Source organism: Lontra canadensis, unplaced genomic scaffold (assembly GCF_010015895.1).
Source record: "Lontra canadensis isolate GAN:19392208 unplaced genomic scaffold, GSC_riverotter_1.0 scaffold91, whole genome shotgun sequence".
Lineage (NCBI taxonomy): Eukaryota > Metazoa > Chordata > Mammalia > Carnivora > Mustelidae > Lontra > Lontra canadensis.
Genome location: NW_022631085.1, coordinates 335,451 through 351,075, shown reverse-complemented (window position 1 = coordinate 351,075; position 15,625 = coordinate 335,451).

The window sequence follows — 15,625 nt, the reverse complement described above, 5'->3', positions numbered from 1 at the left end:
TGAGTAGCAAGTGAATAAAAATGCAAGTATAATGTGTTTTTTCTATCTGTGGGAGCCCATGTGTGCTTGAACTTGGAGAGAGTCCCCTTCTTTTTGCCCCATGAGTGACTTCTGCACCTCGGCATCCCATAGAAGCCTCCCCATGCTTCGGAAATGACCTGCCATATTTGTTGCTCCCCTAAGTGACACTACAGTGCAGTTCTCAAACATAAGCATGCAGTAGAATCATTTGGAAGGCTTGTGAACATGCAGACTGTTAGGGTTCATTTCAGAGTTTCCGAGTTAGCAGGTCTGAGCGGGGCCCGAGAATTTGTGTTTCTAACAAGTTCTCAGGTGATGCTGCTTTTGCTGGTCTGGAGACCATGGTCTGAGAAGGGCTACATCACAGCACTGTCACCAGGACAGCATTTCCTTCACCATGCCCAGTGTGGTTAGCTGCAGTGGCTTGCTTGTTCTCCCAATGCAAGGAGTAGTTGGTATGGAGTCAGCTTCAAATTCTGGATGTGCAGCTAGCTCCATTAGTGACCATATCTGCTTTGGACTGAGTTGGCTGCTTATGATGAAAAACCCAAGTAACAATGACTTCTACAAAATAGGGGTTTGTTTTGGTCTCATGTGACATAAAATGCAGAGGTAGGTAATCCAGGGCTAATCTGGTAGGTCCTGGATGTTATCAATATTCCAGACTCCTAACTACTCTAGTCTCTCTAATTTGTGAGATAGCTTCATGAACAAAAAATATCCCCCTCAGCTCTGGCCTTAATGCTTGTGTTCCAGAAGAAGAAAGGGGGAAAAAGCCAAGGGTATGCCTAAGTAAAATCCTCTTTTAAGAAGATTCTCTGGGGGTGCCTGAGTGGCTCAGTTGGTTTAGTGACTGCCTTCAGCTCAGGTCATGATCCCGGAGTCCCTGGATCGAGTCCCACATTGGGCTCCCTGCCCGACAGGGAGTCTGCTTCTCCTGCTGACCTCTCTCTTCTCATGCTCTCTCTCTCTCTAATAAATAAATAAGAAAAATACTTAAAAAAAAAAAAAAAAAGAAGAAGAAGAAGAAAATTCTCTGGAAGTCATACCTAACAACTTCCACTTACATTTCATTGGCCAGAACCCGGTCACATGACCATCCCTCCCAAAAAGGGAAACTGGGAAATAAAGTTTTGTTTTTGTCTTTTTAAAAACTGTGTTAGTCATCATCACCAACAAAATCTGGGTTCTCCTCGTAAAGACAAAGAAGAAAATGTCTATTGTGCAGATAACTAGGAGTCCCTAACACAGTTATCCTGAGGAAGTGATTTCCACTCTTGGGCTCCATCTCTGCAAATATAAAACACAGTTGGAATTCATGATCAAAGAGATCCAGCTCATCTCCAAGGTTGTCAGATTTCATGACTCTATACCAAAACTTACTAGTGGTGTTCAGGGAAAACGAAAGAGGCCTGGACATTACTCTCATGTAATACTCCGGGTGTCCTCACTTTTGGGAAGTGTCAGAATCTATCTCAGCCTGTCCATCCATTCATGCAGACACCTGTTACAAATATTTTTGAGTACCTGCTACCTGCTAAGTACTGAGGATACAGCTGTGAATAAGACAGATGTGCTCTTCCTGCTCTTTTTGCCCTCTTAGAGCTTACAGTCTGGCTAGAAGACAGACATTAACAAATAATGGCTACAAATGTGCAGTTAAGTGCTCTAATGAGAGGGGCTTATTACATGAGTGCTCTAAGGAAGATGGGAGGGCATAATTTAGATGGGGGAGGCAGAGAAAAATCTCCCTAAGACTTTATTTTGAAGCTGAGACCGGAAGGAAAAGGAGTCAGTTATGCAAAAAGACAGAGGAAGTGCATTCCAGACACAGAGAACAGCAAGTTCAGACACAAGCCCTAGGGCAGGAAAGAACTGGGTTCATTCTAGGAAATGAAAGATAGCCAGGGTGTCCAAATGTCATCAGTGAGGAAGAGGCTGACGTGGAATGAGGATGGAGTGGTCAGTAGATACCACCGTTGCAGCCCCATGTAGGCTCTGGGAAGGAATTTGGATTTTATTCTGAGGACAGTGGGATGTTACTGGTGTGTGTTAGGCAGAGGTGGGACAAGGCTGATAGGATCAAATCTGCATCATTACAGAACCTCTAGATGTTGTATGAATAAAAGATTTGGGTGGGGGGCAGAGTGGAAGTGAAGGGCCCTTTAGAAGGCTATTGCATCTGTCTGAATAGGAGCCGAGCGGGGCTGGGATGGGGGTGGTAATTGGTAAACTGGTCTCACTGAGAGTTATCTGATATATTTATGTAGCCACCCACTCATCCATCCATGCATCAGTCCACTTACCCGTCCGCCTGCCCATCCATCCACCTATCGGTCTGTCTGTCCGTCCATCCATCCATCCATCCATCCATGCAGTTATCCATCCATTCATCCATCCACCTGCCCACCCATCTACCCATTCAAGGAATGTCTTGAAGTACCAGTTTCTACACTAGATGTATTGGGTAAATAAGATGGTTTATTCCCTCTAGGAGTTCACAAGTTAGAAGGGTAGAGATGCACAAACAAATCATCACAGTTCAGCACAGGCCATAATAGCAGTGAGTTCCAAGAGGTGTGGAAAGAGACTGTTACCAGTGGTGATCTGTTTGCCTAGTTCCAGTGGAAGGTGAAAAGCCACAGTGTGATTCACAGCTCTGGTTGCCAAGGGTGAGGACTTTTCTGGGCTACAGTGAAATAAACACATTTGAGGGCAATAGCAAGACAAGGGGAAGTTGACAGCCTTGGAATTTAGCTTGGGAATAGACAAAAGTCCCAAGGGGTACTAGGAAGTAGACACATCCAGAACAAATGGAGCTTTCCTATGAATTTATCCTGTAGTTTTTATGCAAGAGTTTGAGGTCTCCTTGTTGATAGCCCATTGGTGATTTATTGGCTGGACTCCACTGGCTGCCAGTGAGAGCAGGACTGGCTCTCTCTGCTTTAGACATCACACAAACCCTTCAAACTAGGATTCTAAGGCTCTGGGAGCAGGAAAACCATGGGGTCAAAAACAGATGGGTTCAGATAGGCGGTATAGTATAATGGTCAAGGAAGCATGGTCTGTAACCCCACTGCCTGGTTTCAAATCCTGCAGCTGTTGTCTGCTAGCCATGTGACCTGGCAAGTCATTTAATGTCTGTGTGACTTAGTTTCTCATCTTATGGGAGAATGCGATCGTACCTCCCTTGTGAGGGTTCAAGGACTTACTATTGCTATAGTACTTAGATCAGTCCCTACAACACAATAGACACTGTACATGTTTGTTAATAAGATCTGCCCTTAGTTCTTTCATTTAGCACTGTAGACAGACTTCAGGGTGAGACCATGTGCTCCCTGGCTTCCAAGAGACTGGGACCTGGGAATTGCCTCCCAGGTATAACTTTGGAATGTGCTGGTATGAGGTGTTGTATTGGGTCGGCTAGAAATCTCTATTTTTCTCCCATTAAACCAAAGCTCCTTGGAATGTTTGTCCTAATGACTTACTTTCTGTTCCTGGTATGTTGTCACTCATTCCCGAGACTGTCCCTTTGCCTGCCCCTTGCTGCAGTAGGTAAAAAGTATACGGCCGTGGAAAAAGCTTGAGTTCGGGAGTCATACTTGTTTTGAGCTGCTCAGCTCTGTGTAGGTAATTTAACCTCTTTGAGCCCAGTTGGTTTAACTTTAAAGTGGTAAATAGCACTGAGCTTGAGAAGGCCTGGAATAAAGTAGTTGAGGCCCAAGTTCAGTAACTGGCACATAGTGGAGCAGAGAAACTTGAAGGGATAGAAGCCATGAGGGTCAGAAAGGCATACAACAGTGGTTGAGTGTGACTTTTGAGACAAATCTTCAGTTTCCTCTGCTTTCAGTTATGTTCCATTTGGGTCTAGAAAATCATCTCCCAAAGTCATGACTCCATAGGTGGGACAATGCCAGTGTGTTCTCTTTTGACCATCAGTCCCGGACCTCAGAGCATTTTATCAGGCTCTTCTAACAAATGAAGGGTTGTCATCCTCGATCTTGGGCCAAGCAGGTCCAGCTGGTGCATTCTGCTACAAAGTCTACACAACAAAGTGGCCTATTCTTAGAAAAGCCTGAAGTGAATTAATGCTTGTGAATTGGGGTTCACATCCCTTTGTCAAGTGTTTTGTTTGTTTGTTTTTTAAATACAAAGCAGAGGGGCACCTGGGTGGCTTAGTCGGTAAAACATCTGCCTTTAGCTCAGGTCATGATCCCAGATTCCTGGGATCAAGCCCTGCATTGGGCTCCCTGCTCAGCAGGAAGTCTGCTTCTCCCTCTCCCTCTGCCTACTGCTCTCCCGGCTTGTGTTTTCTCTGTCTCTCTGACAAATAAATAAATAAATAAAATCTTAAAAAAAAAAATATGTTGTAGAAAGAACAACATCAGAATTTGGAGATTACTGGGAGCCAAGAAGAGGGATGACAGCCAGTTCAAGGTTTATAGTTAATAATTTTAGCCAATTTCCTTGATGTTCCAGGCTCTAGGTAACCCTGGGTTCCAATCCCTGCTCTACTTCTTTCTAGCTATGTGATCTTGGACACATTTCTTGAACTTGTCTGTAAATGAGCTCCACTGGTAATAATAACTACCTCATAAGGTTGGCTAATAAACAAATGAGGAGCTAATTTGTTTGCCTTTGTTAGAACTCCTAGCCCAGTGCCTCGAACTTAGTAGAAACTCAATAAATGCTGTGTCCTTTCAAATGGCCACATGTACAATCTGCAGACTTATCCATTGACAGCAGCAGATGATGAACATCTTTATTTAATTAAGTCCCAGATTCTCATCCTTGCCCCAGGCACATAAACATAGCATATTATTATAACCCCTAGAAGTTTTTAAGTTTTTGCTTGGCTTGGCTTGGCTGGGTTGGGGCTGGGGTTGTAGAGGAGCCAATCCACCAGTGGTTATGAGAGTCTTATGCAGACAGACCTACATGGTAAAATATTTCCCAATTCAGTTACCAGCTAGGCAGTGAGGGCAACTGTGTTTAGACAAGTCTTAGTTCGAACATATTCCCTGTCTTCCACTGTGTTCCCTTTTCAGCTGCTCCCCACCATGGCCTGACTCTTCTTCCCGGAAATGAGTTGTATAAAATGGCCTTTGAGAGTCAGGCAAACCTGAATTTGAATATTGTCCCTGGCACCTACTGTCACATCTTTTTGACACTGAGATGACTTTGGTTATAAAATAGACCATTTTTTTTTAAATGTATCACCAAGATTAAAAGAAAGCTATGACATGCCATCAATTATAAAACAGATAACTACCTCAGGTTTCAATAAGTGTGAAAAAAAATGTGCTTTTTAGAGTCATTTTCCCTTTCTAAGGAATAAGTGAGGAAACTAACATTTAGTAAGCACCTACCATATGTGAGCCCCTTTAGTCATTTGCAATTTCATTTCATCTTCATAGTGTGAAAATTAATGGGGGGAAACCTCACTAAAGTGGAGTGGGAAGCTAGAAGAGGGAGCCATACCAGTCAATGTCAGTTACACCAAGAATTATCAGTTAGCCTCCAACAGAACAATTCTCAATAGGAAAGAATCATCCGTTGCAAGCCCCAACAAGAGAAGAACTACATCTCCTGCCAGAAATTGATTGTCCCTGCAGCTTAGCCACTGAGAAACCATCATCACCTTAAATTCCTGCTTTTCTCCAAGGTATTTTCCTTGGAGAAAATAAAATAATGCTCCATTAAATAATGTTTCCTCTCCTTTGTTGGACTTACGGTTTTGCTGTAGTTTCCATGTCCAAAATTGAACTTTTCTGCTATTCCCAAGTAAGCCAATTTTTGCTGGTAAAATAACTTATTTTTAAGGTTAACAATAGGAACCCTTTGAGATGGGTATTTTCATAACCATCTCCACTGTACATAACAAGAAATTGAGGCTCAGAAAAGCTTGGATTTTCCAAAAGGTATATAACTTATTGACCAAGCTTGGACTGCTCAGGTGTGCTGCCTTCTCTGTGCTGCTCAGTAATGAGTCTTTCATCACCTAGGGTAATCAAATATAGGATGGATGACCAAATATAGGGTGTTGAAGAGGAGATGACTGGCAGGGCCCTCTCTATGCTTGTAAAGTACATGCAGGATCCCTATTTTGCAAAGGGATAAAGAATTTGTGACTAATGCAAGTGAGTAGACCAGCTGGGACTTGAACCCAGACCTCTCAAGCTCTAGAAGCCTTCCTTCACTGAGTTCCCGGTCTCCTGGGAGGAGTGGAGGAGTTGAAGCAGACAATAAGTAAGTAGACAACTAAATAAGCAGAATTATTGTAAATATATTTGTAAAGAGCTTTTAAATAAAGTGGGTGTTACCATAGAGAGAAAATGGGTGGGGAGAGGTCTCTATCAATGGAGTGATCAAGAAAGGACTCATAGAAGACAGGGAAGCATTGAATCCTCACACCATCCTGGCTTGAGGATTAAATCTTGTCATGCATGCAATGCACACAGCACCTAATAATTGGTAGCTATTATTAAGAAAAGCAAAATGCTCTCTTAAAAGTCATTGTGGAATCAAAGGAACAGCATGCTTTGTCCCACCTCCAAAATCTAGATCCTTTCTCTCACGGAATGGGAGCGAGGAAGATAATTTGAGGAAGTGAGGGGCTTGGCAAATAAATCTGGCAGGCTCAAGGCTACAGCACCCGCAGACAGCTGTCTCATTCAGTGCTTGGCTACTCCCCTGCAGAGTGGAGCATGCCAAGGGGCTAAGAGTCCTCTCTGGCTGCCACACTGTGGCTGGGTGACCTTGGGCAAGTCACGTCTTCTGCCTAAGCATCTGTTTGCTCATCTGTAAAATGAAGGTTTAGGTCTTCAAAATGAAGTTCCCTTCTGGCTCTTTCTAATTCTGACCAACACCTCCTTCCTTTTGCAGACACGTTCCCACAGTGCCCTCTGTTGGTCATTTAGTAGAGAAGAGGGACGGTACAACCTCAAAAAGACTGGTGCTCACTATTGGGAGCCTGGGGAAATCAGGCCTGCTAAATACTTCTCAACTGTGGGGAATTTAGAAGCTTTGGGGGGCACATAGGGATCAACACATTAGGATAAGAGTCAAGAAATCTGACTTCCCACAATCACAAAATTTTGGAAAGAGAAACATAAAAACTGTCTATTGCAACAGCAACGTTAGCTAGCATTTGTTTAGCGCTAACCATTTACCAGGCACGGGCTAGATGTTGCGTGTAAAGTGCTGAGTATAAAAGGTACAGGGCCTTCTTGAAAGAAGCCAGTATCTGCCTTGAGGACCAGAGGAGGAGTGCGTGCCCTCAGCTGGGCAGAGATTATGACAGCCTGAGACTTTGCATGTGCGAAGTCCCTGAAGGAGTATTCAAAGAGGCAAAAGAAGTTGAGTCAATAGAGACTAGATACTGGAGGCTAAAGTATCTTGGAATGTTAAAAACATGTCTGGCTGAAGTACAGCCACCTTGGAAAATTGCCTGACAGTATCTACTAAAGCTGAATACCACACTTCACCAGAAATGGGGAACCGTGCTCACTGAAAGACACAAGTAAGCAGCATGCCTCACAATAGCTGAATATTGGGAACAACCCATATGCCCATCAACAATAGAAAGGATCAATAAATTAGGTCATATTCTTCGATAGACTGATGTCAGCAGGTAGAATCATCAAACTGTAATTAAATACAGCAACATGGGTCAAGTTCACAAAGATAATATTGAACACAAGAAGTCAGGCTCGACTGATGAATCATTGACCTCTACCTCTAAAGCTAATAATACATTATATGTTAATTAGTTGAATTAAAAAATAAAATTTTAAAAAAGGCTCAAAAGATAGATATTATATGAGCCGTCTTATATAAAATTCAAAAAAAGACAAAATTACTCCGTGGTGCTAGTAGCTGGGATAATGGTTGCCTCGGGAGGGGTTGTAACTGGAGGGGCAGGAAGGGGGCTTCTTGGGGAGTGGGTACTGTTCTATTTGTAAAAGTGGGTACTGGTTGCATTTCGTTAAAATCCATCAAGCTGTGCACATGGGATATGTGCATGATGTGTGTATTATGCACCAGTCAGATATAGCAAAAACACTGTGGCTGCAAAGTGACATCACCTTTTTCATCAGTCACATGACTGTCACCGTCAGCAGAAGCAACTTAGCCACGAATATTTTGAGGACAATGCCCTAAGTGCTGCTTTTCCACCTGAGAAATTGCAACCAGAGGGGAACACTTGACACGGGAACCAGTTCCACTGAGTTACCAAAGAGCAAAAAAAAAAAAAAAAAAAAAAAAGACTGACAAAAGGTCTGGCACATCAGGCTCTTCAGAAAGTGCTTGAAGGAACAAGGGAGGGAGCGTTTGCTCCTGAGCCATCTCTTGAGGTTGGAGCTGCCTTCCTTCCTGGCTTTTCAGAACCAGAGAGGCTCTCTCCTGGGTTCTGAACAGTCTGAGGGTTTTAAGGCTAAGTTTATCAATGGGAATCTGCCTTGAGACAGCCCCAGGCTGGACAAAAGAGGGCCATGCTGGGGCCAGAAGGTTTGACAGCCACAGCCTGCCAATGACAGAGTCATAGACCATTAAGTTAGTGGAGGGGATGTTATTATCTTAATTTACAGATGGCCTGAGGGAAGTTAAGTGGCGTTCTTAAACTCACACATCAGAAGTCAGCCTGAAATATGAATGTCTTGATTCCTGGTTCAGGGCACTCTGATCACAAAGGGGGTAGGATTAGATCATCTGTAAATCTCCTCTGCGTCTCCTAGGTTCTGTGACTCTTCTGAGTTCCTGTTGAGGGTGAAAGGAGCTTCAGGATGTCTCAGGAAGAGTGGCGTTTTGTTTTTTTGTTTTTTGTTTTTTGGATCATTTAGCCTAGCCACAGTTATTGGCACACACATGAACACTCACATACATAGACTCCATGCACACACACACACGAATGCACATGCATAGGTCTTGCTATGATTCTGAGGTAGGTTTTTAGTTGTCATTGCAGAGCATCACAGGTCCTGCAGGGAGGTTGTGTGGTGTAGAAGAAGGAGCACATGTTTTAAATTTAAGCAAATCTGAGCTCCAGTCGTGAAGTCTGTCACCTCCTCACTGTGCAGCCTTGAGCAAGTTACGTAATGTTCCTTAATCACACCTTCTTCATCTGTAAAATGTGAAACTGGAAGTGCTTACTCACCTATATGCACTGAGTAAATGACAGGCATTTGCCATCTATATGATGTTGATGAGGGGTCTTAAACCCCTTTATGCCTCAGTTTTTTCCTCTGTGGGGTGGGAACATCACTATCTCAAAGGCTTATTGTGGGGATCAAGTTAGGAAACACATGTAAAGTGTTTGGTGTACTGGCTTATACATATTAAGTGCTCATAAAGTATTATTCCATGTGCTGAGGGAGGGGATGGTCCCTTCCACATGCTCCCCAGAGTTCTGGCAAACAAAGATTCTAAAAAATGTTCGGTCTCCTCTTGGTCACATCTAGGAGCTAAGAGGGCAAATAAAGAGGGACAACTGGGTGGCTCAGTCGGCTAAGCATCCGACTCTTGATTTTGGCTCAGGTCAGATCTCGAGGTGGTGAGATCAAGCCCCGCTTAAGATTCTCTCTCCCTCTGTCCCTCCCCTTCCCCTCTCCTTAAAAAAAAAAAAAAATAAAGAGATGTGAGAAGCAGCTTAATATATTACAGTGGGAAAAACAGTAGGTGATGATGATAATGATGGTAATGCTGCACTTATCATCTGTATGATGCTTCATGCATTGCAAAGTGACTTGGCATCCTTTATCTCCTTTATTTCTCTAGCAACCTACTATTCCCATTGTGAAATGTAAGGAATGGGAGTGTTTGCATGGGTACTTTGGGACCCAGAGCTAAAGGGTTCTGCCCTTTAAAATTGTAGCTCTTCTCAATAAATTTGGAACCAGGATTAGGCATTGAAATGAAATGTGTACAACCAGACCCCTCCTTTTCCCTACAAACCCAAATCACCACATAAAGTATTCTATGAAATAAAACTAATTCCTTTCTCAGACAGGGGTTCCCAGTGTCTGGTATCTGAAGATGGAATCCACAACAAATGTTTTCTATGCTTGAAAGTCCCTCTCTGTGACTTTCTAAGGTTTGATTGGTAATTGACTGTGAAGGGGAACAGAATTTGCCGCCCCAAAATATGCCTCTTTGGCATAAGGATTATTTTGAGCTAGTTACTTTTTCTAAAATCAAAAAAAGCAGACACAGAAGCAACTCTAAAAACTGAGTAGAAGTTACCCTTTTTTTGTAAGATATTAATACCTATGAGGGGAATCTCCATTTGAATGGGTGTCTTCCTCTCTGTGTCAAAAAGAGGAGGATAGCTGTAAATCTCCAGAAACTCTTATCAGTCTAGAGGACAGAGTTAAATCTGCATAACAACCTTACCCTTGTTTACTGCCCTTCTTGGTAACTTCCCATAACTAACTACCCACCCTTAACATATTCTTTTGTCTTTAGCTGGAGATGATATTTGAAGTGATGGTTTCCAGGCGCCTGGATGGCTCAGTCCATAGTGCATCCACTCGTGATTTCAGCTTAGGTCATGATCTCAGGGCCCTGCATTGGGCTCTGTCTGTGCTCAGCAGGAAATCTGTTTCTCTCTCTCTCTCCCCCTTTCAAACCTGGCCTCTCCCCCACTCATGTGTCCACTCACATCTGCCTGCTCTCTCTCTCTCTCTCTCTCTCTCTTTCAAATAAATACATTTTTTTTAAAGTGATGGTTTGAGCCATATCAGAGAATTACTCAATTTTCTTGGGTATCTCCCATGTATATAGGAAGTATACATGTTATTAAACTTTTGTTTGCTTTTTCTTGTTAATTTTTTTTTAATTGAGGGGAATTATCTTAGCCAAGAATCTAGAAGTACAGAGGGGAGTTAGGTACCCTCCTCTGCAGCTGTGATATGCATTAAATTCAGGAGTTAGTCTTGTGAAACTGAGTAACGGAGACCTCATTTTAAATGGAAACAAGAGACCAGAAGGGGGAGCTCTAATGCTCTACCACTGTCCTCAATTGCAACCTTAACAGGAAGAGCTATATATCTTGTATTCCTAGAGTATAAGGAAAAGCCTGTATTTACTGCTCCATCAGGATGAGGGAAGAATGTCTCCCTGCCCAACAACAAGCTCAGCCAATAAGAAAAATATACCACAACTCAGCCAATGAGAAACCAACACCACCCTGAATTCTCACTTTCCTCCCATGGACTTCCTTTCAAAGCAGCCCCTCCGGAACTTCCTCCTTTTCTTATTTCCTCTCCTTTGCAGTGCCTATGGTTTGCCATCACTAGGCCATGTCCCCAATTATAATTCCTCTGCTCTTCGTCAATAAGCCCATTTTGTTGGTAAATGACTAGCTGTTTTACTTTTAAAGTCAACAGCCTCCCAAGCTCTTTACAGGTTTTTTATTGCTTTTTTGTTTTTTTTCCCCCTGCTGTTAAGTAGTGATTACTCTTGAGTTCTCTCACTTTACTCCCCACCAGTAACCACTCTGTCAGCTCCATTACAGCCCTTCTTAATGAAAAAAAGAAAAAGCACCCAAACTTTCAGTCAATACTCCCCTGAGGCCAAGGAAGATGGGAATTAAAGGGGAAAGGAAAACAGCCCGTTGTAAGATCAGCTGACAATGGAATGGGCTGAAAGTCTTGGAGAGAGCCCAGAAATCTTGTCTCAGATTCCGACTTGGTCCTTTCGTCGTGATTATCCAAGTGAGAAAGTCTCCTTTATTTCTGAAATTAAGTGGTTCCCTTCTTTCCTGACAGTGTGATTATGCTGGAAGTAAAGGAATAAAGAAGAAAGGGTGAGGATGTGTCTTCATTTAGTCAGCCGGTAATGTTCGAATATTGCAAAGCCCCTGTCCTCAAGGAACTAACAGTCTAGGGTGGAGGGTGGAGGACAGATGTAAAAATAGATCATCTCAGATGCAGATAGTGCATGTGATAATAAGATTCTGTAGCGAAGGTGGTCACAAAGAGGAGTGGGATCAAATCTAGGCCAGGCAGGAGAGTTAGGATAGTGTGACAGGAGAAATGACCTTAGAGCTGATTAGGGATGTCATCCCTGGGGGAAAGGGCCTTCCACACAGCAAGAATAGCACATGTGAAGGCAGAGCAGTGTGAAATAGGACCAGTCAGGGAACTGTGGAAATTCAGGGTGGCTGAAACATGACGTATGAAAGGGATAAGTAAGTGTAAGATCTGAAGCTGAAGAGAACAGGCTTGGCTCAGACTGTGGAGGATTTTGTCAGCCCTCTAGCTGGCCAGCCTCAACGGATAGAAGGTTAAAAACTGCTGGAGGGATATAAAGAGAGAAGTGAGGGGCACCTGGGTGGCTCAGTGGGTTAAAGCCTCTGCCTTCGGCTCAGGTCATGATCCCAGGGTCCTGGGATCCAGCCCCACATCGGGCTCTCTGCTCAGCAGGGAGCCTGCTTCCCTTCCTCTCTCTGCCTGCCTCTCTGCCTACTTGTGATCTTTGTCAAATAAAAAAACAAAATCTTTAAAAAAAAAAAAAAGAAGTGAGCTTGCTGCAAATGCTTGCTAGTTTCTGGGTAGAGAATGGATTGGGAGGGGTGAGACTGGAGAATACCCATCTGGGAAGCTATTGTATCAGGTAAGAGAGGACATTAGAGATGATCAGGGTATATGGGGTTGAAGCAGAGTGGATGGATTTAGTAAGGTTCTAGAAAGGAGAATCTACTGGGATTAGGAAGGAAAGCAAAGGGGTGATTTCTAGCCTTTTATAGGAGGAAGAGTTTTGAAGAAGAAGAAAGGGTAAGGAGAGATTATGAAATGACTTAGGTTGGGTGGAACTAATCCTCTGGGGCCCCCATTCCAAATCTCCTTTAAATGACCAGCTTTCAGAGGTACCCTTTCTCCCCATATTCTGATGCCCAGCTGGTGATAGCACATCCTGTAGGATCCTTTATAGGATTAAGAATGAACATCCCACTTCTCTTTTCTGGATCTAAGTTTCTATCTGGAAAGTGAAGGGACTAAACTCTGTGGGACAGATCCTTCCCTCTTCTCCAGAGGAAGAGTGGAGTTCTCCCTTTTCCACATCTTGTAGCAATGTCTGTCTTGATCTCACACTGTTTAGCTTTGGCTGCCTAGAATTTGTATTTCTCCAGCAGACCTTAAGTTGCTGGAGAGCAGGGCTGCCCTACCCTCCTTGTATCTTCCACCTGCTGCTTCTAGGTGCTCCCCCAGAGTAGAGATGCCAGTTTCCCTGAATGTGGGTCAGGTCCTTTCTCAGTGTCTCTGTCATCCTTCTAGTCCAGAACTCTCAGATGCTGGGTCCAGAGTATGTTTTCACTGTGCTCCCTGGTTTGTACTTCTTGTCCCAGTCCCAGCTTGGCAGAACTAGGGGAAGGAGGAGAGGAAAGCTAAAGGGAAATGAGATATGGCCAGAGTCCTAGCCTTGGGGAGTGGGATCCAGGTCCTGTGTCTTGTAGGTATGCATGCATATGTTTATGTATCTATGAGCGTATGTACATGTGTATGTGTAGCAAAGAATGTTATTTTTTCTGTACTAAGGTGTGTGTGTCTGCATCTAAATGACCATGCATAGATTAGTGAGCATGCTAGCATCTGTGCATCCGTGAATGTCAGTGCCTGTGTATGTGTGAGGGCCTCTATGTTGGCAAATACGTGTATATTCACATGTGTCACTGCATATGTATATGTTCCCATGTGCCTGTATGCAAGTGGGTACAGGTATGTATGGTGGTTTGTGTATGAAAATGAGTGCCTCCTGTGTGTAGGGGGCTTTGTGTATAAACGGAGGCAGAATACAGTGTCTACTAAGTGTATCCTCCAAATTCAGGCTACCAAGACCCAAGCCCTGAATTCAGCATTTAAAAGCAATAGGTCCTTCAGTGAGTGATCGCCTTCTTTAAGCCTTAGTTGCTCATCTCTAAACTGGGACTAATAATAGTTCCTACCTTCAGTATCTAAGGGGAGAGTGGAATGTTGCATTGCCCCTAATGTGCTTAGAATAATGCCTGGTGCATAGGACAGGCTAAAAGTGTTAGCTTTACTAAGTTATGGTAATATATATGTAAGTAATTGGGCCTGAGGGCCCTGGTAAGGATCTCTGCGTGTGGAAATGTCCTTGGGCTCATGACGTTGGTGTGTGTTTATAAGTCAGAGGGGGTCAGTGGGTATGCATACTTGAGTGTGACCTGCACATGAGTGCCTCTGTGTGTTTGTGTCCCACCAGATTGTGAACCTCTAAGGAGAGGGACTATGTTTCATTCATTATTGTACCTCGGCCCTTAGGTCTGGGATGTAACAATTGCTCAGCAGATTAGTGTTGCCCAAATGAATAAAGTGGATTGGATGTTCAGAGATTGTTACTCATTTAGTATGCCCGTCTGCAGAAAACAAAAATCTGTAACTAACTACGTATGTTATAAATATATAGATAGATAGATGGAGAGAGCAAGGGGGATAGGTAGAGTAGGAGAGTTTGTGATGGATAGATGATAGATGGATAGACAAATACATACATAGTTAGACAGCCAGGATTTGCTCTGGTTAAGTAGAAGCTCATATACTTTACACTGGAAGAGATATCAGATGTGATATATCCCAAGGAGTTCCAGAACTTTGCTCTTGGTAACTCTTTGGGTTATCTTGGAGTTTCTTTGAGGTCTAGAGGATGAGGGAATCACAGATGGGAGTACTAAGCCCGTTACCTGACATCAACAAGAGTCTATTTCCATTAAATGTCTACATATTGGGTATTCACGTAGAACTGTGTTTAAAGAAAGGGTTCCACTATAAATGTTAGAGAATCTTGTTCTAGTCCAGCCCCTTTATTCCATAGGAAGGAGAAGATGAACCTCAGAGAAAGGAAAAGGTTAGGGCCCCTGACCTGTCTTTCAGGTGCATTCCTAGTGTACTCCCTTAAAATGCAATATCTCTGAATCCATTGACTTTCTAGGAAACAAGAAGCAATTCCTCCCAAGAACTTCTCTTTTAAAAAAGTCACTATTAGAGTACATGTTTGGGGTATCTAGTCAAGAAACACTGCCATGTGTTCGAGACTTGCCTCCTCAGGTTGGCCCTATTGGCTGTGTTTGCATTAGGTGAGGCCACTCACCTGCCCTCAGATGTTTGGACCAAGGGAAGCACTCTGACCAAACAGGGAAATCTCATTCTTTCTTGTACAATTTAGATGTAGGATACCAAGTGTTAGTTGGTCTATATGGTCCCTGAATTAGGAAGTGAGGGGAAGCTTCAATGTCTATATTTAATTGAGGCACGATGAATGAATAGTGAGAATTAGTTTCAGGATGAGGGAATAAAGAAGACACACAAAGATAAGCAGATGTGAAGGTTGTGTGGTTTCAGGAAAACCGACGGAAGGACAGACAAACCTTGGTTTCTGGTGGTTTTCCTCATACAGCCAGGTTGTATCTTCTGTTCTGGATTTTTTGCTCCTGTATTTTGATAATTAATTCTCCTTTTGCCTGATGTAATTGGCGTGTGTTTCTGTTTCTTGAAACCACACTATCTCTGAACATGAGAGCACTTTGGAAAGTCTCCTCCTATCACATATACAGGCTCTGCTCCCCTGTGGTCTGGTCCTGTTCTGG